The sequence below is a fragment of the Bacillus rossius genome, chromosome 12 (genome assembly GCF_032445375.1).
Source record: "Bacillus rossius redtenbacheri isolate Brsri chromosome 12, Brsri_v3, whole genome shotgun sequence".
NCBI classification, from domain to species: Eukaryota; Metazoa; Arthropoda; class Insecta; order Phasmatodea; family Bacillidae; genus Bacillus; species Bacillus rossius.
The window spans coordinates 8,671,783-8,697,886 of record NC_086339.1 but is presented as its reverse complement, the minus strand read 5'-3'; the positions used below and the strand labels follow the sequence as shown (position 1 = coordinate 8,697,886).

Sequence of the window (26,104 nt, the reverse complement as noted above, 5' to 3'; positions counted from 1 at the left end):
ACCTTAAACAAAAGAAGTATCGAATCACTAGCGTCCCAGTCAACAGGTGTGTCACGAGTCAGTAGCCCAATGAGCAGATGTAATTTTTCCCGAGTGCATAGAGGATCATGGAGTATATCCTACAGGTCATTGAAATCGCGAAATTTTCCGGTCTCTAGCCGATGGGAACACTCCAGGGTCATTTGACTGTTTGGCTAGCCTTGGGTGCGCGCTTCTATCTCTGTTTGCGTGGGCTGCAGCTTTCGCAAGTTCTGCGTCCAAGAGCGGGCCGAAAGACCAGGGTGTAGGAACAGGGTTGCTACAGGTACGGAAAACATGAGAAATAGTGAAATGTCAGTCAGTAGTCAGCAAATACATACCTGGAAAAGTTAGGGAAATCAACAAATATTTTGTAATTTTTTTTTCCTTGTGGCAGCAAAATTAAACCGTAAATACCACTTCCGCCAACCCCACCTCAACAACTGCTCAAAATTTTACTAATAACGGAATTCCGTTGAGGTATTTTTTTTTCCTTTCCTGAAACCCTGGTATTTTTTTTTTTTCACTGCAAACACAAAAGGTGTAAAACTAATTTTCGGATGCCTATATTACAAGTTCGATAACGTGAAATTATAGTAATTGTATACAAACAAGTGTATCTATCTATTATGCCATTAATTTATTAATTTTTCTGTGTTTGCCAAGGTGATTAATTTGAAAGCCCGTACGTCTCTCTCTCTCTCTCTCTCTCTCTCTCTCCCCCCCCCCCCCAGAAATAGAGCCACACAAAATGAGCTGCGGAATTATTTGTGTTTGGCAGATCAGGGAAACTTGGCGATTCAGATATGGAAAAGTTTTAAACGTCAGGGAATTTGGTAATTTCAAGCTTGTAGCAACCCTGGGAAAGTACATGGAGTTTAAATATCCAAAAGCTTGAGGGCTAGTAAAATAATTTTTTTTAAATGTAAAATATGATTGTAATTTGTAACAGGTTTGAAACATTGCATTGTTAAGAAATAATGTAAAGTATTCATTTTTAAGCTATTTATAAAAAACTTCAGATATGTTTAAATTTGTTCTTAACTCCCAACCATACAGCCCACGAGAAAAAAAGCCAAACTTATTCCCCGAATGACGGGAATTTCTTGTCTTGGCTTGTTAAACCAGAATGCACGCAGTAGTTACAAACTTTTCGACATTCGCCTTGAAAATTCCTCCAGCCGTTTGAAATATTTTTCCAGCCTTAAGAATAGATAATATTTTTAATCAATTTTTTTTCCGATGCCTTCATAAGCAGACACGATAACCTTTGTCTTTCACTCAGTTATGTTATTAGAGATAGTGGTTTGGCGCGGTGCATTTTGGATGAAAGGAACAGGATGATCTCTCTCTCGTTAAAAAAATTATTAAGATACATTTTGGCGACGAGTAGAAAGCTTTTGTGGGCGACTTGAAAGCAGTCCACGGTGAACGAAGAAACCGTTTGGCCCGCTGACACACATCTGCAGACAATTCGCAACAGTTCGCATTCACGGTCGCGGAAGAAGGTGCGACAAAAAAGAGCTGACGGTAAAATAAAAGAAGCTGCTGTTGGAGGCAAACAAATGTATAACGGTCTCGAAGTTTGTTCAGCTAACGGAATCAGTAATTCGGCTTGCTTGGATTACCAGGTGACCCATGTCGAAAGGGTACTTGGCTTCGAAGCCTCAGGTAAAGCATCATCTTGTTTGTGGAAATCTTTGGGCAAAGGTTCAAGAAACAAACAGTTAAGTACACAGAAGCGAAGTGGCATTGGCGACAGTGAACCATTGCAGAATCAGTGGATGGCCACCCGCCTCGCCTCTATATGAGATCACTAGTTTGGAATCAAATAACAAGGATTTATAATTAAAGAGAGATCTATAATTCGCATATTTAGTGATCGTTATTACACTAACCTCAAATTAATTTCATATGTGTTCGGTGGCACTCGTCTCTGCATGATTTTGACGAATTATCACTAAAGTGTAGTTCATTAAAAGCCCGAGATTATAGACAAAATTAATTGTTACGTTGTAGCTCCAAGACTTAGTTTATGTAATGTTACGAACGAAACTTTTAATCATTTGAGTGGTCTGGTGCTCTAGAACATCATCACTGATCAATAAACATAGCACAAAGCATAGCAGTCAGAAAATCATCCCTGGTGACTCGTAACTCATTTTGAAACTCCTATTCAAAACTTTGCAAGACGCGGGGATGCTGGGGTCAAGTATGATTTGCCAAAGTAGTTTGTTGACACACTGGCCAGATCAGTCAAACTGAGCACAATTATAATATCTCATAAAATTCCTTGTCTCTCCGGAACCGAAACCTAAACTCTACACATCGCAAATGACAATATGATATGACAATGATCAGCATTCGGAAGGCTAGGACACTCCTCTTGACAGTACGCCATTGCTGGTTTTCACTGTACAATGTCAGAGAAACCACAAGAATGAACCAGAAGAATGAGTACACAAACACACAGAAAAAAACAAACCAAAAACCAGCCTACGTTAAATGAATATACATCACAGAGAATTCCGCGAAAGGAATATTACTCAGAAAAAATATCGCGGGACAAACACAGTGGACTGATAACAACATGATACTTGTAACAAGAAAAGCACTGGATTCGCTTGTGTGTGACTGTGTTTTCATTGCTTTGTGTCGTCCAGATTATCTGTTTTATATCATTGTTGAGTTCGTCTCTTTGTCGCTTTGTTGTCGTTTGATGATTGTCTGTTTTTTTTTTCCTGTTCTTAAAACTGACTGTGTTTGTCTGTGACGTAATGTATTTTTCTGATTCTTTCCAAAGGAATTTTCTGTAATTGTCAATTCATTCAACACTTCACGTTGGCTGATTTTGGCTGTGCGTTTTTTTTGTATTCTTTTGGTTTCTCCGTAACTTTAAGTGAAAACCAGGGTCGGCAAAATTATGTTAAAATGTTATAAATAATTCTTCCCTCAATGCATAAATTATTGAAAAGAACGCCCTAACGTAGGTAAACAGGTAGATAAACAGTGCCTTAATGCCAGAATGTAACAGAAATATGTATGTATAATTTCGGATATTTTTAAATTTTTTACGTTTAAACGAAAACAACAATCAGTACAGAATAATGTTCGCAATGACACTGGGTTCGGAATCCAACCCGGGCATTTATGCTTTGTTTTGTCCCAGTAACTCCAACAGTAGTTATTTGTAAACCTTTTCCATAATATTTTTCAGCATAATAAAACAAAATAAAGTCTAGTTATTGAGTATTCGATTATCTTTTCAACGGTTCAAAATAATTACCCTTGAATGAAACATCAGTTTGAATAAAACAAATTACACTCCAAGCTTTTGTAAGTAAATTTACAGTATTATCTCGAAAACGTATTCTATATAACATGTAGAAATAACCGCAGCCATGTGTTGGACGAAGTTATAATATGTTTTTTGCAGTGTTACGAACTATTTCCTGGCGGCTGGTTTCCGAGGGAATGTGGACGCGCGCGGCAGTTCCGCCTCTGCGCGTATGAATTTTTAATAATAAAAAAAAGGGGGGAATAATTAACGGGAGCGCGCTGGTCTCGGAGATGTTACCCCGGAGCACAGCCTTAAACGTCGGGGCCGAACACGCAACCTCCCATCAGCATAATGACCCCCCGGCCCCGCCGTCGCGTCGCGGGCTTGTCGCCTGGCGACGGGGATGCACCACAACGCCGAACGTACAATAACGCCGAAAACCATAACGCCGAATACCAAATTGACTACAACACCGACAGCTAGAAAACTGCTGTGTGCCACAACGCCGAAATACATTAACGCCGAAAAATGTCATTGCAGGACTGCCACGAAGGTTAGGTTAGGTAAGGTAAGGTTAGGCTAGTTTAGGCTAGCCTAGGTTACGTTAGGTTGTGGTATTTTGGCGTTAAAGATACATTTAAGAAACACACTTAAATTCATTCAGTTGTTTTTTTCATTTTGCTCCTGTGGTCCCCCCCCCCTCCCGTGGCAACATTTTTTGGCGTTACTGTATTTCGGCGTTGTGGTACACAGTAGTTTTCTAGATGTCGGCGTTGCGGTCAATTTGGCGTTCGGCGTTATCGTACGTTCGGCATTGTGGTATTTCGGCGTTGTGGTAACGACCCCCTGGCGACGCGTCGCTCGAGGAGCGATCCCTTCGAGACCGAAACCGATCTTTCGGACGAACGAACGAACGAACGAGAACGCGTGATGGTTCGTCGTTCGCTGCGTGAATTAATCGGTTTCCCCTCAGGAATCGATTACATCATTTAAAGGTGAACACGAATCGGAAGGGAAATAACCAAGCTCCCGCCCATTTGCATAGTAGTCTTTCTACTCTGTCCAACTCTTTTTCCAGAACCATCCTTCTGTTTCCTGTAACGAACCTGCTTGTAATTAATGCATGAAATTCTGCATCCCGCATGTCAGTGCCCAGGGTTTCCCCTGTGTCTATGCAGGTTTCACCTGGGCCCAACTTATCTAGTTTTTAACCTAGAATAGTCAGTGAGGGGAGTTAGACATGGCTAAAACTTTGCCATGGCTGGCCAATCCCCTCCTAGCACATGATGCATGCTTCCTCTCCTGCATGGTTCATAACCTGCATGCTTAGAGCGTATAGGCTTCGGCCTAAGACGCACTTAGAGTCTTCCCTACCCAGACCACTCCCAAATACACTTAGTTATTAGTTAGGTTAGGAAAAAAACGGAAATAAAACGCAGTGAATAAAAGAAAGGATTCGGTCGTGGCGTCTTGATTCATCCTTAAAATGACTCATGACGTGCCCGTGTTCGAAAGAAAAGGGGAGGGAGTAGGGGTGAGTGACCCCTAAAAGTATCGCTTTACATTTATCATTCATGTAGGTTATGTGTGAGAACTTTGAAATGTCTTGACGCACATTGTTGAAGTTATACGGCTTTAGGCGCGTTATAAAAAAAAATTACGAGTGTGAATTTTTTACGATGTGCGCGCGGCATGCTACAAAATTTTCACACGTCTATGACTTTTGGATTTCCGGTTTTTTTTTTATCCATTATGCGTGACAGACTCGGTAAACACGACCTCACTCTTTCGCCTCTGGAAGTCGACTGACAGGTCACAACTTGTTCAAACTGGACGCTGACTATCTCAACGGATCAGACCACCACGCTTATTACTTCGAACAACCCAATACCCAAACCAAATGTTTTTTCTTGGCATTTCGTATCTATATTCTTCTAAGTGTACATTATTTATTTTGTAACACATACAAGTTACTTTTACACTGTTTTTAGTTATTTTTACACTGTTCAAGTATCGAACCAAGGACAGGAACTGATCGAATCAATTTGTAAATTGATTGTAAAATTTTTTTGGTGAATTTTGGAATTTTTCCCGAATTTCTAGCTAAATAATTACACGACTTAAGATGGCGCCCAAATTTCAAGATGGTGGGCACCTCAGTAATAATAAATGATTACTGCACTCTAGCGGGTTAGAATGAAACTAGCTTGATAAACATTAAAACATAGTTACAGAATGTAAACACTTGTTTCGCCATATACAAATATATATTTTTTGAAGTGAAACTTCTTTGCTGACGGGGCTACAATTTTCGAGCGTTACGGGAATTCCGATCGCACGAGGGGAATAGGTATGTGGTGGGGGAACCGGTAGAGGAGGAGAGTGCGTCAGCGGCGACGCCACTCCAACGCATGCGCTAGCGGTCGAATGGGAAGAAGGCAAAAGGAGGAGGGGGGGGATAGGTACATAGCGGAGCATATGCTATATGCTAGTTGTAACGGCCAGAACGGGAGACGGCAGAGGAGAGGTAGAATTGACGCAGCAGTGATGCTACGGAATTATCATAACTCTGCTTGTGTTTGTCTACTCCTTAGTTTTTGTAACGGTTAACCATTTACGCTAACATACATCTTTCAATTAATTTAAAGTATCTTCAAGTTATTTATTCGAATGGAAAATATTTATTGAATCGTGCAATTAACTTTATAAGTATAATTTATTTTCATGCGAATATTATGATTGAAAATGTAAAAAAAAAAAAAAAAAAGACGCATAGACTTCAGAGGTTAGCTTTATAAGTGTAATTTATGTTCGATGGGAGTTTTATTATTTCATTTTATTCAGCTAAAGATTGTGGTTTAACATCATGCCTAAACATATTTCATTTCATATAACCGCAGATTCACTAATATCAATTTTTATCACTTGTTCAATAAAAAATACTATTTTGTCTGTATCCGTATATAATAAGCAACACGTTTCACTTCAGTGCGTGTATTCCACGCCTACAATTTTTTTTAGTGTTCGACCAAAACATTTTCTTACTGTTAAAATATGCACTTTTTAGGTATTTTATTTTGTTAGTAATGAAGACCGTTTAAAGGTGTACGAATATTTTCTCTGCGTGATGCTTAGAGCCGTCGTCAGGTTTTAATTAAAATTTTTATGTTTGTTATACCAACGTTTGCTTTTCGATTGTAAGATTTCTAAAGGTTCTATCGTTTCTTTTTTGTTCTGATTAATCGAGACCTGGTTCGCTTACTTATCTCCTGGCTGGGCGTCGTTAGCTCTAAAGGCATGTATTTTTCGCAAAAATATCTGAACACTCATTAGACTGCAACAAGGTATACCCGCACCTGTGGTTTCTTTCTTGTGATTGGCGGCCGTCTAGCGAGATAAGTCGTTGCCTTATTTGACCGGGGCCACTCAGGTCGCGTTTACTTCCGCGATGGATCACTGTGATTGGACGTTGTAACAATCGACATGTACCTGGGAGAAACTCACCTCATCACGAAACACGGAAGATTTTACAGTGTTTTAAATTTCATCTAGTCTCGAAATCTTTTCGCGAAATCTGAATCCCCCCTACGTGTTTTAAGAGTGGATGTGTACCTGGAAGAAACTCGACCAACCGCGAAGCGCAGACGATGCCAACAGCGTTTTTAAACGTCAGCTAGTCTGAGAAATCTCAACCGTGTGGAATGCACGGCCCTATACATCAGTGTCCGTACTCGAGTTGATGTTCGGGACGCCTGGACCCGCGTCGAAGCGTCCGCGGAGGTTCGCGGCGGGAGAGGACAGTGTCCCCGTCATTACGCCCCGGTTGTTCGGCGCTGTCTTTGTGAGGGCCCCGCGTCGCGCTGACAAATAGCTGCAATCACCACCACACGACCGCGCGGGGGGGAATTACCCCCACTCCCCCTTCCCCTCCTCCCTCTCCACCACAAACCCTTCCTTACTCCGCCGACACAGCTCGCTCGCTCGCTCGCTTCTATTTCATTTTACTTCGCCGCGGCTCATTCCTTTCCCTTCCCCCCCTCCCACTCACTTCTTCCTCCAACCCCACGAACCCTTGTTGTTCGTTCCTCTTGGTTGTTACTTATCTCCGCCTGGGTTCTCCCCCTCCCCCCGGTACACCTCTCCTCCTGCTCCTTCCACGACCACACCTTCAGATGTTTTCATGCCTCGCGACGTAAAGAAGCGAAGCCGCGGCCGCGGACGGGAAGGGTCCTCGACTTCGAGAAACGACAAAAAGGAAAACAAGGAAGTTTCTGGTTGGAGGATTGTCGAGGGGTGGAAGGGGGAAAGTAACTGGCGGGATAACTCGGAGAGAGAGAGAGACTTTTTATTAGATAAGATAATGGCCGGGGCGAGGATGCAGGACCGGCTGCCAGGAGGGGGGGGGGGGGTAATACCGCGGCGCACGACGTCCCTGGGGGTCGCCGTCGGAGATTCGCCACGTGCGTCGCCCCAGCCGGGCACCGAGCACCCTTGTCTTCACGCGCCCGAGCCGGTGATTCCGCCTCTCCTTGGCCATTACTGACGGACGAGGTCCCTCCGGCCCACCCTCCGCCTACCCTCCGCACATTGCTGCGCGCGGAGCTTCAGAGGAAACCGCGCTTTTTTTAAAAAAAAAAAAAAAAAAAAAACCGCTCAAGACATCCCAGACGTAGGGACTGGAAAAATTCGCGGTTTCAATGACCTCTAGGATAGACTCCACTATCCTATTATCTACTCGGAAAAATCGCATCTGCTCATTGGCTACTGACGCGTGAGAACTGTCAACTGGAAGGCTTGTGATTTGAAACTTCTTTCGTCAAGGGTTAGTCATAGGGGCAGGCATTTTACGCGAAAAGATTTTGAGAATAAATGAAAGTTAAAACAATATTATAGCATCGTCTGTTTCGTGATTGGGTGAGTTTCTTCCAGGTAGCTACATATCGATTGTAACAACACCAATCACAGTGATTCAGTGCGGAAGTAAACGCGTCCTGAGTGGCCCCGGGTCAAATAAGGCAACGACCTCTCTAGCCAGACGGCCGCCAATCACAAGGAAGAAACCGTAGGTGCGGGTATACTTTGTTGCAGTCTAATAACTGTTCAGATCTTTTCGCGGTAAATGCCTGCCCCTACCTATTATGTACTCGGAAAAATCACATCTGCTCATTGGCTACTGACGCGTGAGAACTGTCAACTGGAAGGCTTTGTGATTATGAAATTTCTTTCGTCAAGGGTTGTTCATTGGCTCAAGAGTCCTGCAGGCAAACTGTGGTCCGATACTGAAGCAGCAGAAAGTTAAACGCATTTTGGATTCCAGCCTATCACGAAATGAAACCGCGAATTTTTTCCGGTCTCTATCCCAGAGTGCTGAGAGTGGATGGGTAGGCTACTTCTGTTTACATAGTCCATTTTCAAAATTTAATTTTTTTTTTGGAGTCTGTAAAGAGCAGAACGCTTGCTTCCGGAATATTTTTAGGCATGAAACGCCTGGTACAGATTCTTGAAAACACTCGAGGGACTTGCATTTTACCTTTTTCTTCTTTTCTCCGCCATCTGATGGCTTACAGATCAATTTATACATTCCATATCAAGTAATATTAAGGGCTCTGCCTACCCGGACACACATACGGTGTGCAGAGTTTCGGGAAAAACAACGCGATTTCAAAACAATTCAAGATATCCGAGTGGGGTCTGCTTGCGATAAGCATTTAAGAGTTCGCTGAGGGCCGAAAAGTACTTTTGATTTCGGATTAAGTTTTCAAACTGTAGTTTTAGAAGAGTTAAAATGGCCAAGAACGCATGTTTTCAGAGTAATTTTTAAGGCGTAAAACAACCGGTACAGATTCTCGAAAGCGCTTAAGGGACTTGCATTAAACATTTATCTTCATAATGTTTCGGTCTCCGCTATAAATTTTACAGTTATCCTGTGACGACGAGACAACTGCGCGTTATCAGAGCCTTGCGCTTAAAGGCGATACCTCGCTAGAAACACCAGCGATCGTCGCCGCTTGTCATCCCGCCGCACTAACACAGATACACCCCTGACGAGGCGGGGTCCCTTTTAAGACAAAGATGCCAAGGGATTAATACCCCCCCCCCCTTTTTTTAGATCAGGGAAGGTGTTAGAGCTTCAGCCACGACCAGGCCAGGGCTACTCAGCATAGTCACCACCTTTAGCCCCCTGCCTCGCTCAGCTGAACAGACAGTAGGCTGTGAGCTGGTGAGACGGCGACGGAGGAGGGGAAGGGGGGAGGGAGATCCCCCACAGCTTCCCTGGTCCAGAACTGGATGCCAGGCCGGCGGGGCCTTCAAAGTCCCGGCCGGTACGCAGCAGCATTTCCGGTCGTTAGACGCGCCTCCAGACGAAACACCGGCCATTTGCAACAGTTTTCCCCCCATCATCTCATTTAATGTACAGACGTTTTGCCTCAAACAGTATTGATTTACACGCAAACAACTGTATCGCTACAACATATAGTTCGCAGTTATAACTGGGTTCGGATTATTACCCGGGCATTTATGCTTTGTGTTGTCCCAGTACCTCCGATAGTTAAAGTTGTGTTAACCTTTCACTAAGAAGCTTTGCAGTATCAACTATGAACATTAATAAGCATGATAAAACAAAATAAAATCCAATTTATTGAATATTCGATTATATATGTTCCATAGTTTAAAAAAATGTTTGATTGAAGCATCAATTAAAATACGAAAATATGCGCTAATTTCTTTAAGAATAACTCTGTATTATCTCTGAAACTTATTTTATATATCTGTAAAACTAACCGTAGCAACGTGTTTTACAAAGTTATAATTTTTTCTTGTAGTATTACAAACTATTTATTGACAATTGGTTTCCAAAGGAATCTTTTTGTAAAAGTACAAAAATATTTTATGTGTAGGGGTCTTCTGAGCCAATTACTGATCCCAAATAAATGAATTATCTAATCACAGGTGACTCAGGGCATGAGGGTATGAGCAGCACTGAACAGGAGACATTTGGTAGAGTATGCAAAGTGTAGAGTCCATCCTAGAGGTCATTGGACCTACAAGTTCTTTCAGTCCGTATCCTTAAGCATAGCCTACTTTTTTTTTTTTTTTTTTTTTTTTTTTTTTTTACATAAATCTATTGATTGGCCCACTAAACGACAGCAGGTGCGTTGAAAGGTTAATATAACATAAGTACTTTTTTCAACATTGACTGAATTTAGACCCATTAATGCTTTCTTCTGCTTAATCTGTCAGCAAATATAGTGCAGATATTCAATATATTTTTTTCTTCATTCAAACCTGCTAAGTATTTTTAGTTGGCTGCATTTAACTACAACTTGCATTAAGTAATGCTGGAAACAAAAATAATTTTGGTGTTGTCGCCACAAGTTATTTTTATTAGTTTAGACACTATCAAATATTTTTAAGTGATAACTAAATAATTTAGTAGACTCTACATCGAATACAAAAATAAGCTTACAAAAATAAGCCACTTCTTGTAGACGCATATTATTTTTCGTTACACAAAATATTTGGTATCGTCTACATCGACAAATTTTTCTTTGATAGCAAAGTTTTTTTTCTTCTTTTCAACTTACAGTTTTCATGTCTGCTGGTCCATGAGGGACTAAGCGTCAACCATTATAAAATAATATTACTTAAGTTATAATTTAATTGTGTTTATAATTTAAATAGTAATACATTCACTATAATACTATAGAAAAGGATCTTTATTGAGTTTGAGGATATTTTTGAAGTTAAAACTTCTTTAATCGCATTGGTAGGGGCAAAACTTATGGGTTCGCGTCACCGACATGCTAGTGACGTGTTTCGCCAGACTGGCGAATCGTAACGGCCTGTGTACATGTATACGCATATATATGTACATTAATACATTGTATATACTCGACTGTATCATGTGCGTTTTGGACACTTTTTTGGATGGGTAAAATCTTGTGAGTTCGCATCACCGACATGCTGTAGTAGCAGTAAGTGGAGTTAATTTGACCACGTGAATACATGACCTAGGTCTGACATCACTGGTAAGTCATAGCTAGGTAATTAATTTTTACGTAAATTTTTACAAACCACTGACATCTGTTGTGACTAAAAAAAATGATGTAAGGATAAATGATATCATGCTGACATAGTGCTGATATAATAACAAAATTATTTTCTTACGTACATTTGACGTAGAAATGATGTCATATTACACATTTAAAAACAAAGATTTAAGTTTTCACTTATTTTGACAGTCCCCATGACTGGCTATATTTTTTAAGTCAAAGTGTTATAAGTAGGGGCAGGCATTTTTCGCGAAAAGATCTGTACACTTATTAGACTGCAACAAGGTACACCCGCACCTATGGTTTCTTCCTTGTGATTGGCGGCCTTATTTGACCGAGCCACTCAGGACGCGTTTAATTCCATTCTGAATTACTGTGATTGGTGTTGTTACAATCGATATGTACCTGGGTGGAAACTCGCCCAATCACGAAACACAGACGGTGCTAGAGTGTTTTAACTTTCATCTAGTCTCGAAATCTTTTCGCGTAATCTGCATGCCCCTAATAATAAGGTATTATTCTTCATGTTAAGAGAATGACAGGTAAACTTTGCAGTAAATGACACCGACAGTATGCCGAGTGGCTCCACTTGTTGCAAACAGCGTAGGGGTGAGCCTGACCACGTACTGGTTTCTCGCTCAGCAGGTAGCTGTGGCCAGACGTCTTTCTGAGAACAGAGGGCCGACCAAGTCTGGCACACCGGACCATTCGCTGTATCTTTATCTACCGGTTAAGGGGGTGGTTTCAAAATGGTTTTTTTTCTATTATTTGGGGTTATTAAACACGATATTATCTTTGAAAGATTTGTGCAATGGGAGTGATGTAAGCTTTTGGAAATACGCCATTGCTAAGCACATGTATGTCTGTAGAAGAAAACTACAAAATACCCAAAAGACAATAACACAAATTAAGCAAAACATTGCTGTTGTCAACAGGATACAAACACCACATCATATTCCATAACAGGAATATGGTCAACAAACAAAGAAAAACAAATTTTTTTGTTGGGTTCAATATTTTTGTGCTGTCATCATTTGTGTTTTTTTTTGTTCTCTTAGTCCATTTTTCTTTTTGTTTTTCTTTGCTTGTTGACCGTATTCCTGTTATGGAATATTAGCCTATGTGTTGACAACAGCAATTTTTTGCTTAATTTGTTTTTTTTTGTCTTTTGGGTTTTTTGTAGTGTTCTTCTACAGACTTAAATGTGCTTAGCAATGGCGTATGTCCAAAAGCTTACATCAAGTCATTACACACGATGTTAAATAAATTTTTAATATACCCATTTTTCATGGTGTAGAAAAGGTTGTTTCAACTAAATGATTCCTTATTTAATGTTTTTTTTCGAACTTAAAGGCCAATACTTAAGTCAGTCCCAGCATATACTGAAAGCATTAAATTATATGGTATTCTGTCTCGTCTTAAAATGATTTATGTTTAGTATATAATTCCTGAAATATATAAATAACGTTTTCTCAAAACCATAGTAACTTGAGTTCTTCAGGGATTATGAGCAAACCAAATTGTTATTTATTTTTGAATGACGTACTAGACGAAGGTTGCATAAAAACTATTAATTCAAAACTATGTAACTCATGATTTCATGCTTATAGCACTTGCTAGGACTACAATAAAATTTGTCATTGATTGTATGCAAAAAATTTTAAATGAGTACTTGTTTATTAGAACAAAACTTTATTAAACAAATTTAATATTTTACAAATTATTTTAATGATATATTATTAAAAGTATTATTTAAATCATGTTCAAAAACGTAAAAAAACAAACTGAAATCCAAACAAATGTACCTTCATATTTCTTCTGTGATTTGCTCGCAGTTTATAGGAATGACTGTGAGCTAAAGACCAGAAACATTCGCGATTTCAGTGGCCTATAGGATAGACTCCATGTTCCTCTATGCACTTGGACAAATTACATCAACTCTTTAGTTACTGACTCGTAAAACTTGCAAGGAAGTTAAAATCTGATATTAAATTAGAACTACAGAAACTAATGGAACAGATTAGGTTTTGGTAATGGTACGTGCCATGAAAAAAAACCTTTTCTGGAACGTACATAATGTTACCAACTTTTATTTTTCATTTGTCCGCTGAATATTATTCCATTATTTCTGAGGGAAAAAAAAATACTGGTGAATGATCGGCCTACCTGGTTCTTTGGAAAACAATGTAATGCTATTTTATTTGATGGAATGATTTGTGTTTGCGCTCAATGACTTCACACGAATCCGTAAACATTATAAGTTGATTTCAACCACGAGCCAAACGAGTCCGCAAAATTTTAATGGTCGTCCACAAACATGAGACGTATTATTGAAAAGTCAATTCACGGACAGTGTTTTGCTTCTAAACAGCGTCAACCATAAGCTGCTACGACTCGGAAATACGAAGGAAGAAAAAAAAAGGCAATGAAAGAAAATTGATATTTCAGCTTATATGATCGTGTAACAGTTTTCTTTTTTTGTGAGTTCAGGAAGGTTGGTAGGGGAAAAGTGAATGAGGGAGAGGGGGGGTTTTGAATATGGGACCCTTCCTTCCGACCGAGTCGAAACACGTAGTTATTAGCACAAGGAATGTTAGCTGCGCATTTCATTTGCATGGCTAAGGAGCGAGATTACAGAGTGCGCTGAAGACCGACACGTCTGCCTCAGACGTGGCGACAACCCGCGTTCAGGTGACTCGCCGGCCGTTAAGGTGGCTCGCAAGCTCCTTCTCTCCACTGCGGTTCCAACGACCTTCAGGATAGTCTGAACAGTCCTCCGTACACGCGGCCAGTTTGTTGACTGCTGTCTTGTGAACCGTCTCCAACTGGTTTGCCTGTTGATTCGATACTCCTTTGGCTGATGGCTAGGGACGTGAAAAATTCGCGGATTCATTTCGTGATATGCTACAATTCGAATGATTATACCTTAGTGCTGCTTCTACCACTGGTTCACTGTCTATCTGGGGTAATGAGGGCCAATTAGAGACCCTCACTCACAGAAGTGTCGAATCACAGTTACTCAGTCGAGACGACTCACAAGTCAGCTGCCAATTTATTTATTTATTTTATTTTATACACGAACAAAATTCAGCACTAGGCCGGTTTGCAATTTACTCGTGTTATTACACTACATTATAAATATAAAACACTTTTACACTGAACATCGGGACCACACTATTGAATACAATAAATTAAGGAAGCTTAATGAATAATATAAATTAAAAAAAAACACTAAAAACTATTCCAAAAAATCACTTGGAAAAATAAAACATAAATGTAAGGGTTCGTAGCTATATAATACAATATGCCACATCTGTAAAAATAGTCTGTTGTAATATTTACTGGGTAGGTCACATTTCCAGTGTGCAGTCACCATTATTGTGTCAGAGTGTCAGCTGACTGTTGCTTGTGAAGAAGCGGTAACGCGTTTTGAAACCAGCGTCGGACGTGCTCTGCCGCAGCGAGTCTGGTAAATCATTCCACATATGGCTTGCCAGACAACTAAATGATCTTTTAAAGAAGGTGCTATGGTGCTTTGGTATTTTAATATTTTTCTTATGTCTGGTGTAGTATCCGTGTTTAAAAATCTGCCCAGAAAAATTCGCGGGTTCAATGACCTCCAGGATAGACTCCAATATTCTCTGCACAATCTGGCAAATGCCAACTGTTCATTGGCTGCTGACTTGTGGCCTGTGATTCGACACGTCTATGAGTGAGGGTCTCTAATTGGCCCTCAGTCCTACAGATTAACAGTGAACCAATGACAGAAGCAGCACTAAGGTATAATTATTTGAATTTTAGCATAACACGAAATGAACGCGCAAATTGTTCAGGTCTCTACTAGTGATTCGTAAGAACAGGCATTTTTCGCGAAAAGATCTGAACACTTATAAGACTGCAACACGGTATACCCTCACCTGTGGTTTCTTCCTTGTGATTGGCGGCCGTCTAGCGAGAGAATTCGTTGCCTTATTTGACCGGGCCACTCAGGACGCGTTTACTTCCGCGATGAATCACTATGATTGGTGTTGTTACCATCGATATGTACCCGGGAGAAACTCACCCAATCACGAAACACAGACGCTGCTATAGTGTTTTAACTTTCATCTAGTCTCAAAATCTTTTCGCGAAATCTGCATGCTCCTAGTGATTCGTCTAAAAAATAAAACTCCACGGTTAAAGTTTACGCACAGTGTATTGCAAACAACGCTGACGCAGGGTAAATGTTCTGCGCCGGGAAGGAACAAAAAGCGAAGAGTCGACGGCGAGCCGGGGGAGCGACGCGGCGACGCAGGCGGACACGCGCGCCCGAGCACCGCCGAGTGAAATGGTGCGTGAGGAATGTGGGGCGAGGCGCGACGGCAACCTGCCGCGCTTAGCGCGCTCCACCGCAGGCGGCGCCTCCTTCGCACCCGTGTTTGTCCGGCGCGGCGGACCCCACGCCAGCGTGTGTCCGTCCACTCTTTCCTTGAAACTTGCGTGTAGATAGGGACAGGAAAAATTCGCGGGTTCAATGACCTGTAGGATGAACTCCATAGTTTTACGTACTCTCGATCAAATGTCACCCACTCATTGGCTGCTGTCTTGTGAGACGCCCCAACGTAGCAGTCTGTGATTCGATAAAGCGTTGGTTGGGTGTGTATCATTGGCCCAGAGTCATCCAGGTGAGTTGTGAGCCAATAGCAGAGGCAGCACTGAGGTATAACTATTTGTATTTTAGCCTATCGCGAAATGAATTCGCGAATTTTTCCGGTCTTTACGTATTACAAGTCGACCATCAAAACACGAAGTGGCGTATCTGTAAAATGCCAACTTTTCAGGAGAGCAAAAATAAGAAAAGCACCTATGTTTGAAGTGCTATACCGCACAATCCCAAACTAGAAAACCCTTCATTTAATTGTTTATATATATTTAAGATGTCTGACTTGGGTTACCTATAATTAATTTATTTATTACAAATTTATATTTTAAGATTTATAATAAAATATAAAAAATGTTGTAGTTACGCCACTTCGTGTTTTGTTGTTTTCATTCATTGCAGAGTTACGCCGCGAAATAAAACATTTAAATAATGAAAAATGTTCAAGTTTTATTACTTATAACAATACAAATCGTTTGTTAGTACAAACACTAAAGGTTATTAGGAAAGTATATCATATTAGCAGTAAATAACTCAATCACTCAGCATTAATTATTGGGCCTTCTTCACACAGTGTATTATTAAAAAAAAAATTTAATCGAGTAGCTTCACATAATATGTTATGGTTTTAAAAAAGTAGAGGTTTGAAAACTGCTTACATAAAAATTTTTACTATAGTGAAACTAACATGTATACATTGAAAAATCTACACTCTTAAACAAAAATTTCTAAACAACAAAAACTAGGCAAAATAATTATTATCAGAACTACAATATCCACTTAGTGATACTCAACTTTGTTGGTTTCATAAAATAAAAAATTTGTTTTAAAAAAAAGTAAAATAAAATAACCTGATGTCAATTTCAATAAAAACAGTACTGTTTAGCTTTAAAAACCATACAAAATGATAAAAAAACTTATCTTAACTAAATAATATTGATTGATAAAATATCAATAACAAAGAAGAAACACTAATAACGATATTCAAGTTTCATCTCTTCTAGACAACAATCTTTGAAAAGTTAATTAGGTAAGGACCTGTAATAGTTCTGAAACTCTGCAGCCCTTACAACGGGAGTAGGTCCTTCGCAAAGTGATATCAGATCCTTGAACTTTTCTTTTGTTATAGCCTGCGGTAGAACGTTGAGACGATCTAGGGGCATCTTCAGGTTCTTGTCAGCATCACGTTTTAAAGTAAATGACCTGTACGTTTCATCAAGATGGCTGTTCTTGAAAAAAACTGTTGTAGGATGGTCTTTCTTAAAAGCATACTCTACCATGTTAGGCCAATTTATGGGTTGTCCTTTTTCGTTATCCTCTCGAATGGTGAGAATGCGCAGTTCTTTGGAGAGTCTTTTAAAGTCCAAAAAGTCCCTTGTTTCCATTTGATGGACTATGTAAGGATGCGCCCTTCTGGCGAGTTTAATTATTGGTACCAGCTGGGAAGGAACAAACAGATCGCCTGCTTGATTTATGGCATGGCCAATCGCACTGTGAGCAGCATCACCTTCATTTTGACCATGGTAAGGTTCAAAAAATCTCAAACTAATTTCAGAAATGTTAGAGCTATTGAACAAAAAGTAAAGGAACATTGCAGGCAGAATACTATTTTTGTTCTGGCCAGAACAGCCATCAGCAAACAAAGTCACTTTTTTGCCTACGTTGTTTTTATCATGCTCCTTAAGCATGAGGAATATGCAAGAAGCAATTTCAGATGAACCTCTTTTACTTATTGACTCATTCCAAGTAAAACAATGACAGTCCTTGGTTCCCAAGTCGTATATTGTAAAGTTGTACACTGATAAGCGTCTTTTATAAAATACGGCGCTCTCGTTGGTTTTCGGCAAGAAGATTACTTGCTGAAGGTCAAATACTAAACAAACATTAGTTTTGTTTTCAATTGCTGCTGCTTTACACCTTTCCTTTATTGCTCTAACTTTTGTTTTTTCCGCAATGTGTTGGTCATACCTCTGTTTAATTCTGTCCTTTGTGTCTCCATCGCCTGTCTTGTAAGTCATACAGAGAGTACACATATCTTTTTTACGATGATGAAAACTTAAATTTAAACTTCTAAAAATAAGTCTGTATAACCCGATGCTGCCCTTGTTGGCGTTGGGATCTTCACTTTGGTAAAGGTTAAACATTTTTTTAATATTCAAATCATCATGTAGAAATTCTCTGGTTGTATTAGCCCTGCAGTAATGCGCTTCTACTCTTGGAAATCTGTTGATGTGATCGGTCATTCGCTTACGAATATCTGCATCTCTAGCTGCTAGGGTTTCCTGTCTTCCTCCACGATTTTCTGGTTCTAAAACACCTGTCTCTGCTACTTTTCCAACAGCTGTTCTTGCTGTTCGTTCACTAATACTAAGAGTATTAAGAAAAAACTTTTTGCACACTGCTTCTTTTTCATTTTTTAATGTTAAAAAATACTGTTTTGACTGTGCTCTACGACTGTCGCCAACTGTAGTTTTGCGTTTTGTTGCCCCTGACACTATGTGTCTTGCAATGAACTCTCGTTGTAATTGAAGACTACCCATAGCATAGTACGACTTGAAAATATTTTGTCTGTCTTCATCTGTAAATTTACTACAAGACTTCTTGGTTTTCTCACAGAATCTACCAATGCAACGGTCTTTAATTTCTCTTGGAGCAACTAAATTGTAAGACTTTTCTTGTGTATAGCCGTGACCAGTGTTTCTCCTTTGTTTTCTTTCTTTCTGTCTATTTATTTTGTACCGTTTTTCTAAGGGAAATTCTCGTGCAGACCCTTCTGTAACAAAATCTTCTGGCTCTCTTGGCTCTTCGATGAGCGTTTCCAATTTTTCTAAATTATCTGTATGGTTTTTGCACTCATCACTTTCCTCAAAATGTCTAAAGCATAGTAACTCAAGACATCTCACACAAGCTGCAAAAATCTCTAAGTTACAACCGTTGGAAGTACATGTAGAATGCATGGGATCTGTATTATCAATATTATTCTTTTCTGCAAACTTAGGTTGGGGTTTCTTCTTTTTCTTCTTTGGAGATTTAGCAACGAATCTTTCATCGCTGCTATCAGTTAAAACAATATGGTCACATTCATTTTTTGACCAGTGGGATTTGCAAACAAGCAATCCACAACAACATGTTTGAACACCTACTAGTTTACATTTTTTTAATTCGCACAGTTCTGTAAAATCTGGATCCGCGTCGCTGTCATCGGGTTCACTACCAAAACAATTTAAGTCTACATTAGAGGCTATATCTGTATTTCCAAATGAAGTGTTGGGGTTGTGATCAGCTTCGGTATCTCTGTTATTGCTCTTAAGGCGGGAAAGAGGCACAAATTCGGCCAATGCCTGTTCGTCTTCATCAGACATGCTATCTGAATCACTGTTTTCTAACAATATTATTGTTCCAAAATAAAATGTTTTATTGTAAAGCATTTTAACTTTGGAGCCTTTTTTAAAAGCATTGCCCTTATCAACTGGAATTAAATCAGTTAATCTCACCACGTTCCGGGTGCCGTCAGTCCACTTCACTAAAGCGTCCATCTTCTTTTAGTCCACTTCTTACTTGCATGCAAACTCCAGCGTCGATCTGTAAGATACAATAAGTAATGTATTATAAATATACAAAATTAAACTTGCAATGTATGTTGTAACGTCCACTTCAAAATAGCCTAGAGTTAATTTTACCTGCAGTAATAATTCACTAATAAACAGTTTATCAAACAATGCATTTAAAGGTGAACATAAGTGTTCTTGATGTACAAATTATATGCAGACTAATTTATTAACCCTTAACCACAGACATGAGGTCCCCGGGACCACACAGCGTTCTGACGCCCTCTGCCATCAGTAACCAGTAACCTCGTGGACACATGATCTTCAGTACCTTCCTACCATTCAGTCTTCTCTCTGCCGCCGGAGCGATAAGTGGTTATCTGACACCTGACTTCACGTCTGTGTTAGTGTCAGCATTATTTGCAGCGTGGGACCTCACGCCTGTATATACGCACAAAAGTTTCACGTCTGTGGTTAAGGGTTAGTTATGGTTGTAGGCCTAATAAGTAATATTTTAACAAAATGCTTACCTGGGCTCTACATCTAAAGCATGTGTTGTGATGGACAGACGAGCAGATAGTGGTGCAGATCAGTATATAGATAGTGCGGTATTGCGGTATCAGTCTTCCTTCCGGTGTTTTCCCTCTATTCCCATCTTTGTGCAACAAAACAATTAGGTTGCATTTTCCGACCGCCCCACATGTAGTTACGCCACTTCGTGTAAAACGAGAAATAGTCAACAATTTTTTTTTTCGGAAAACACGAACAGGCGTAAGTTAACTTAAGTCAGTACGTGTTTTGCTGAATAGTCTCCAAAACACTTACGACGAAATGAAAAAGCATTATATCTTCAAAACCATTGGGAATTAAGTTACGCCACTTCGTGACATGATAGACCACGTAAAGATATGTCTGTAGCCAGTATATCTCAACATCGGCATTTTTGCAGTTACGCCACTTCGTGTTTTGATGGTCGAAGTATGCATAGCTATCTTGCGCAATAATTTTCACAAAAAAAAACACTACGTGAAGTGAAAATAAAAACTTAAAGAGGCACCTAGCCAGCGTTGTATTTGTGTAGGTGAGGCGGATAATACCTAAGTGTGACGCTCGCTGGAGCTTCTGGCGCGGTATCGCCTCTAAGCGCAAGGCTGTGGATAAACTTAACATTTTGGATTCGACCCTTTCGTCTGACTTTTTTTTTGCTATTAATTATGGGTCCACCAAACAGATGGCGACACGTAACGGGCGTAAGGCGGGCTGTGATCAATTTTGATTTTGTCGTTTTTGACGTGACATCGTCTAATAAATCGATGAACGCCGGCTGCACGCACGAAAAAATGTCCCGTTACACACATTGTTCCGTTACGCTGCGTCCCGTTACGCTCATTGTACGCTTGCGCCGCATCATTTTCTCTTCCACTCGATTGGCCTATGCGTCCGAGGAGAAGAAAGACAGCGGCAGCACACAACTTTACATCTACACGTGAACTGCTTCGTCGACTGTTTATAAAGTGAAGTGAAAAGTTAATGTGGTTTTCATTGCTTATTGCAACAACAATTTCGGCAATAAAGGTTTATTATTCTTGCATTTTAAAAATCTGATTACTAGTATAATTTTAAGTATTTATTATTTTATTATTAAAATAAAAATGATTCAATTTTATTCATAAAAGTATGCAATCATTTCATCAATGTTTTGTTATGACTCGCGTTAAACTATCGTCCGTAAACCGACTTTACAGACAACCAATTTTTTTTTGATAATAAAGACAGGAAAAAGTGCGACAAGAAATGTTCAGGTCTACTTCTGGATGGAGTCACAGGAAAGGGAAAAAAAAGATCGTTCTGTATTGTATCCCGCCCCCGGGACAGTGGCCTGACGGAGGGGGGGGGGAGGAGAGAGGAGGAAGCTCGGGCGCTTAGGGGCCAAGTGGAGCTGCGAGCACGTGGGAATGTGGCCCGAACGAGCGCGCAATAACCCGGCGGACGCACAATGGAACTCTCTCACGGCCGAGGCTGTTGACGGCGAGCTGGTGCCCCCGGCATGGGGGGAGTAGGAGGGGGGTTTACACGGGCTCAATATCACCCCTTGAAGGAGGTGGGCTAGAGGGAGAGGGGGTGAATATTGGTTCGGCTTTTTAATCCCGGAGCGAGGTGGCGTGTACTCTGCCGGGATTGTCGTCAGAGTCATTTCGACTCCTCCCGGCGCGGGTCGCCCGTGCGACAAGGACCCAAGTCCCCGGATGGCCGCGCGCGCCTGGTCGACGACCTCTTCAGAGCCGAACTCTAGGGGCTGCGAGTTAAGGGGCCCGCCTCGTCAGAGGTGTATGTGTGTCAGTGAGGCGGGATGATAAGCGCGACGCTCGCTGGTGCTTCTAGCGCGGTGTCTCCTCTGGACTGGCGCGCAGTCTTCTCGTCGTCACAGGATACCTGTGAAATTTGAGCGGTGACCGTAACGTTATGTGGTATAAAAATGAAGGATACAGGTGCAATGCAAGTCCCTTAAGTGCTTTTAAGAATCTGTACCGGATGTTTTACGCCTAAAAAATTACTCTGAAAACACGCGTTTTAGCAATTTTAACTCTTCTAAAAATATAGTTTAAAAACTTAATCCAAAATCAAAAGTACTTTTCGGTCCTCAGCGAACTCTTAAATGATTTTCGTAAGCAGACTCCACTCGGATATCTTGAGTAGGTTTGAAATCGCGTTGTTTTTCCTGAAGCTCTGCGCACCGTGTGTGTGTCCGGGTGGGCGGGGGCCTTAAGAGTCCGGGCGATGTTCTCGTCTGTTCCCCCAACACTGACGTCTGCGCTGTCTGTCACTCGAACGCGGCTCTGCACCGAAAAGTCAAGGACAGTTTACCAAACAGTGGCCGCGAGCATGTAAAACTACCTCTAAATTCCTCACTAAGATTTTTAAGTAGTATGCAAATGCGAGTACTGACACGTGGTTTCTTGTGAGGAGCCGGGTTTGCGCTCGAGGAGACGATCACCAACTGACGTCACGACAGCCATCTTTTGATGACCTTGAACTTTTACCTTGATCCCTAAGTCCATTTCGGATCCGCCGTCTTGGATTCCGCACATGTTGGATTTTATAATTTTTCCGCCATTTGGTTCTCTATAACTTTTCACAATTTTGAAAAATAAAAATTCCTTACTCTCTAATATTGCACTTTATATTACAGCCGCCATCTTGATAACTTAAAATTTTTATTAAAAAAAAATTTAAACAAATATATAAAAAATTGTATAGTAAAATTTTCATTTAATAATTTCGTCATTTCGGAATTATGTTGTCAAGGCCGCCATCCGTAATTTTATGCTAGAAATTAAGGAAACACTTAAAATCAATAGATAAAGTCATATAATTACAATTTTCATAAAATTCAAATAATAAAACACACCCAATCCATGAAGTTCTTTGTTCTAACCTGGCGAGGACAAAAAAAAATTAATCCTTCCATGGCAGATATTGCATCAGCCAGTGCGATGTTATGGCGGCCATCTTGGATCTGCCACTATCTTTCTGCTAGAGTGAAGTATTATTTATTATCTTGACATCCGCTATCTTTACTAAAACAAATACACCCCTCACTAGGCGGGCCTCTTAAGGGGGAGGTTTCACTCTTTAGTCATGAAAATCTGCAAACGAAACAAACATTAAAAAAAAGTCCTCCCAACAATGTGATCTGGGTAGTAAAACCCTGACTGTCCCCCCCTCCCCCCCGAAAGTGGTAACTTGGTGTACGTTGTCGTAAACTAGCGAGTTTTTTTTCGGGGTGCTGCAGGTACCCCCTTCCCCGCTCCCGCCAGTAACGCACACCGTATCTCATCGTATTAATTTTGGTAAAATTACATATTTAGGCATTTGTAAAAAAAAAAGATGTAAAATTACGTATAGTTGTAAATTTGTAGATTTACATGATAACTATCACTACAAAATAGTGTTCGCAGTAATACTGGGTTCGTATTCTTACCGGACATTTACATATGCTTTTTACTGTCCCATTATCTCCAATAGTTAAAGTTATAGTCAACCGTTCCCTGAATAGCTTTACAGTATTAACTGCGCACATAATAAGCACAATCAAACAAAATAAAATTTAAAATGTTGAAGTTTCGATTATCATTTCCATGGTTTAAAAAAATTCCTGCTTTAATAAAATATCAATCATGCGCCAATGTTCGTAAGAAATATTCCGTACCATCTCGAAAAACTTATTTCATATATGCAAAATAACCATAGCCACGTGTTGCACGAAATTACATCTTTCTTGTAGTTTTACAAACTATTTCTTGGCAACTGGTTTCCAGAGGAATCTTTTGTAAAAAAAATAATAAAAAAATCTGTGTATAGCAACTTACAGTTATTTACACATCTAAAGCACTAAAACTAGCAGATAGTTTTAAATAGACCTTGTAGTTTCTGAAATTATTATTTAAGTATAAAACAAAGATTTTAATTCGTTGTTAAAATTGTTGAATTACAACATCGACAGATGATGGGTGTTTATCAAAGTGAAGTGTGCGCGCATCGCTATATCTAGAAAGAGATTAATACCTAATCATTATGTAATTGAGAAAATAACGTGGTTTTACTGATTGAGACATCTGCGACACTGCGTAAGTCTAAGCTTACGTGTGAGTGCTGGGGAAGGGTTCGGTCTGACGTCGCTAATCGATCTCCTATGAATTTTAAGCGCGTAAAGGTGTCACTGATGCTTTGAGCGATCACAATTCAAATTACCCGCCGTGCTCTGGTTGGTCGCGTTGAACCAGTTCGTAATCACTGTGGAAGCTGCCGGCTTCAGTCATGCGTGTAGCGTGAACCGTGGCTGGTGGGGGGATTGGGGGGGAGGGGGAAGGCGATTAACAGCCCCGTCAGACACATTATCACCGGGCTGGTGCACTCGTTTCGAAATGTTAACAAATGAATGGAGTGTCGCAAGCCGAACATAACCTGAACGTCGGTGTCGAAACTCGTCGCTCGATCGCGCGTGAGCTGGCATAGGTAATTAAGGCCCGTGCCCACCCGGGGCGTACGCACACGCGGTGCGCGGGGCTTCAGAAGAATCCACGCGATTTAAAAACTGCCCGAGATAGGGAAGCCTGAGATGTACATCAAGTTCTGTCCCTGCCCGAACACGCCCGAATATTCACCTTCGGCCAACTTCGGGTTTATTTATATATATTTATATTTCTCTGTTTATTTTACTGTAGCTATTCTAACCTAACTAACCGTCCACAGTGTTTTAAAGTGTTTTAATGTAGCTAACCTAACCGACCACTTTTAATGTTTGAATTCATTTTTCCGGCGCAAAAATAAAAGAAATCCCGAGGTTGGCCGAAGGTGAATATTCGGGCGTGTTCGGTCAGGGACAGAACTTGATGTACATCTTAGGCTTCTCCTCGAGATATCCGAGTGGTGTCTGTTCGCGACAAGCGTTCTAGAGTATACTTAAGTACGGTTGAGTAGTTCTATTTTAGCTAAAACGCCATGTTTTCAGAATACAGGCATGGAAACCCCCGGTATAAATTCACGAACGCACCCGAGGAACTTGCAGTGCACATTTATCTTCATTTCTTCCCCTTTTTAATTCATATAACTATTGTTGCCGGTCAGATCTCGCAGTTTCCATGTGCACGACGAGAAGACAATGTCTCAGATCCCCAACCTTGCGCTTAGAGGCCACACCGCGCTAGAAACAACAGCGAGAGTTGAACTTATCATCCCGCCTAACACGGATTCAACCGTGACTAGGCAGGGCCCTTAAAATGCTGTGTCGGCTGTTTGATGATTGGAATCTCCAATAAGAATCTCAGGCTCTCTCGGTCATTTTTCTTATGTTTATTGGCATGCACGTTTTAGCCGTTTCAAAAGTGAAGATTCAAAGAACGTTTCGGTCGAAACTGCAGTCACCATCATCGGGGCAACAGTCTCCTACTCTACCGCAACGATGGCGACTGCAGTGACGATCGAAAACTTTATAAGTGAATTCTTCTCTTTTGACGCGGGTGAAACCCACAAAAACAGAAACTTGTTAGACTCTCTGTCATTCGTTTGTCGCTATACCTATTTTTATTCGTAATCGTCGTTGTCTCAATTTAAGCTAAGTCCTGTAAACATTATATATCAAAACTTCATCGACGTCATTAAAAAAATCAAAAGGCACCTAGGCACCTAAGTTTCGACATTTTCTAGGCAAGAACATTTTTCTTTCGTTTTATTTTTTAATCTTTAACTTCGTTAAAACATAGCGTAGTACATACGGAATAAGTGAAAAATTAAAATTAGTAGCAACTGGCTACTACAAATGCGTGAAGTTATTAGCGTTTAGCATCGAATTTATTTTTTGGGGTGACTTCAGCTGTAATAACACAGTCAATACACACTAAACTGTAAAAAAAATTCTTTATACTTTTACACGGAAAGTAAACTCAGTTGCAAAAGATATCACTTGGTGAACTGCAAGACAGATCTTTTGTAAAATTACAAAAGGCACAAAAACTCTCCTTTGCAGTTTTACAAGTGATATAGTTGACTGGATTTCCAAAGAAAT

The 26,104-nt window shown here is 40.4% G+C and overlaps 1 protein-coding gene across 1 annotated transcript in view; it reads left to right on the top strand.

Annotated features, from left to right (window-relative positions):
* The window catches only part of LOC134537479 (protein trachealess), a 504,924-nt gene that overhangs the window by 192,478 nt on the left and 286,342 nt on the right, over positions 1-26,104 (top strand). The gene's annotated exons all lie outside the window — the stretch shown is intronic.